At 49.5% G+C, this 3,048-nt stretch overlaps 1 pseudogene; it reads right to left on the minus strand.

Moving 5' to 3' along the window:
* Nucleotides 1–656: 656 nt before the first annotated feature.
* LOC117193339 lies at nucleotides 657–2,260 on the minus strand (annotated as a pseudogene).
* Between the last annotated feature and the right edge of the window lie 788 nt (nucleotides 2,261–3,048).

The raw sequence follows: 3,048 nt of genomic DNA on the forward strand, positions 1-3,048 counted from the left end.
CCCGGTTTCGGCCCGTTGTGATTTGACGACCAAGTTACGAGTCGTATTTGATGCCTCATGTAGATCTAGCAACGGCAGGTCAGTGAACGACGCAACCTTGGTTGGTCCAACGTTGCAGCCTGATCTGTTCGAGACTTTGACCAGGTTCCGTTTCTATAGATACGCCCTTACGGCCGACATAAAGAAAATGTACCGTCAAATATTGGTTGCGGAACCACATAGAAACTATCAATGCATTCTATGGCGATGCAACGTTTCGGATCCTATCCAGGTGCTACGCCTAAACACGGTCACTTATGGAACAAATTCGGCGCCGTTCCTGGCAGTACGTTGCCTCTATTACTTGGTCGATAGGTACGCGGAAAAATTTCCGTTAGCTAGAGAGGCAGTTAAGCGAAGTTTCTATATGGATGATATGCTGTGTGGAGCCGAATCAAAAGAGGAACTGACAAAGTTGAAAGAACAAGTGACCGAGTTATTAGGGCTAGGAAAGTTCGAGCTGCACAAATGGCGCAGCAATTATCAAGGAATGGACAACAACACCAGCCTAGAGCCCCTGATGCTAAAAACAGAGGACGCAGCTAAAACTTTGGGGATATATTGGTCAAGTCTAGAGGACAAATTCCAATTTTGCTTTTTTTTTTTTTTTTTAGCAATAAGAAGCGATTATACAAAATATATTGATATAATCAAGGCACAAAGAAGCACAAATATAAAGTATTTTAAGTACACAAACACTTGAAAAGTACATAAAAAAACAAAAAATGTTATGGAACCAACAGAACTTTTAGGGTAAATTTAAAAAAAATTTAAACCATCAAATGCAGTAGACAAACGTCCAGAAGAACATGTTGAACACCAGGAAGGCCACAGGGAATACCAAACGAGCACGACTATCGATCCACATGGCAATCTCCTGAGATGTCAGCGTTGTCCAGCCAGTAAAATCCATCTCCTCCGCTCCAGCGCCCATGCCAACCCCCTCGGATCGATTGTTGTTGTACATCTGAGAGTTGGCCGTTTCGCTGACGGCCGCCGCTGACTGCCCCGGTGCAAGGCCACCACCTAGTGGTGGTCGAGCAAAGGCGCTCTCCACAAAGGATATATCCAATTTCTGGCCAGAGGCGCTCATTGCCTGGCCGCTGGTCTTCCGCTTCTCGCTTTTAAAGCCCTCCCGCATTTGGCCCAACACCTGACCCTCTGTGATCGTGGTGATGGGTAAATTTACGGTCAGATAGTTGTTGAAGCCAGCCCCGGCCAGCGAACTGGTGTCCGGCTAGCGCGCCATTTCCGAGAAGGAGCGGGACCGGGCGTGACTGCGGCGGCGCAGTAGATGGGGCGACAGAGTAGACTTAAGGATGTGCTTGCTGTTGAGTTTCTTGACGGGCACATTCTGCTTGCGGCGCCAGATGGTGTTCACAAAAGCAAACTCCACCATGCTGCCGAAAATAAAGATAGTGCAGCCGAGGAACCACACCTCCGAAACCTTGATGTAGCTCACTTTGGGCAGCGTTTTGCCCTGCGCCGAGGCCAGCGTTATGAAGGTCAGCATGGTGCTTGTTCCAAGCGTTATCTGCTCCCAGTGGAGTACCAGCTCCGAGGTATCGTACATCCAGCTCTCGAGCACAGTAGAGCAGTCCTGCTCGTCAAAGGGGAACTTCTTCAGGTTCAGCCAGCAGTAGAGCGTGGCCTTGATGCGGTTCGAGACGATGACAGTCCCATCCGGCGAAATGGAAGTGAGAATATCCTTCTCCGTGGTGCCCAGAATGCTGGAGTCACGCTCGTTGGCCAGAAAGATGTGCGGCATCCAGAGAGAGTCGCGCAGCTGCTGCTCCCCCAGGATGGGCTGCCGCCGCTTGGGGCTGACGTTACGGAAGTTCAGCCGCGGGTCCAGGTAGCGCAACTGCAGCAGGGCGTAGATCTTGAACTGCAGATCGTGGGCCTCCAGGTTCTGCATGAAGTAGATGTAGGCTCGCATGTAGACGTCCACCGGGAGGCGTGTGCCCGTCTCCGTGTAGGTGATTGGCCGCTCCAGACGGTCGTATCGGCAGCCGTGCGTTAGGCGGTCCAGTAGCTGTGTCTGCGACAGGCTGTCGCCGTCGGCCAGCGTGGGACAGTCTGCGTCGAAGGCACTCTGTCCGCCCTGCAGGCAACTGATCAAAATGGAAATAATCAGCGACCAATTCATGGCGCTGCAACAATTAAACGAACAACAAGTGTGAAAAAGCCACGCTAAAAATTAATTCAACTCTAACGGTTAATTTAACATAAAGGTCTCCGCAATCGCCACGAAGCGATCAGTGCTGTCCGAATTGGCTCAGGTGTTTGATCCGTTAGGGTTCTTGAGTCCCTTGCTGATCTTGGGCAAGACCTTTGTTCAGGAACTTTGGCTTCTAAAGCAGGATTGGGACGAGGAGTTACCAGCAAGCTACGCAACTCAATGGCTTCGATATAGAGAAGAACTGAAACTAATTGACAAATTTTCAATTCCGCGATCCTCAATTCCAATTACGGCCGACCCATGCACTTTGCAACTGTTTGGTTTCTCTGACACATCCAACAGAGCTTACGGCGGCGTAATTTATGCTCGTGTTAGGGATGAAGGGGGAGGAATTTCGGTGCGACTGGTAACGGCCAAGTCCAAAGTAGCCCAAGTTAGGGTAACATCATTGCCACGCTTAGAGTTACAAGGGGCATTGTTAGTGGCCAAGCTAATGGCAAAGGTTGTAGTGGCCAGTGAAGCAAACCCAGATTAAATTCCCTAATAATTTCCCAGATATAAAGCAGATTCAAATGACGCGCCAACTTGATTAGTTCGAACACCAAGGCTTTAAAAACAGCTACTTCGAATATGGAGCTTTAATTGCTCGAATGTTCTTTTTCGTCTCTCGAGACCGAATTCCATGGAAGGGTCCCGTTAAAGCTCGTCTATGCCGCTTAAGCCGACAGCGACGGTGAACACGCGGATCAATTCAATTTTTCTCCCAAAACACTTCGGTTGTGCCTGTGCCAATAGTGCCAAACTCTAGTGGAAGTTCACGTGTCCCT

This window comes from Drosophila miranda (assembly GCF_003369915.1).
Source record: "Drosophila miranda strain MSH22 chromosome Y unlocalized genomic scaffold, D.miranda_PacBio2.1 Contig_Y2_pilon, whole genome shotgun sequence".
Lineage (NCBI taxonomy): Eukaryota > Metazoa > Arthropoda > Insecta > Diptera > Drosophilidae > Drosophila > Drosophila miranda.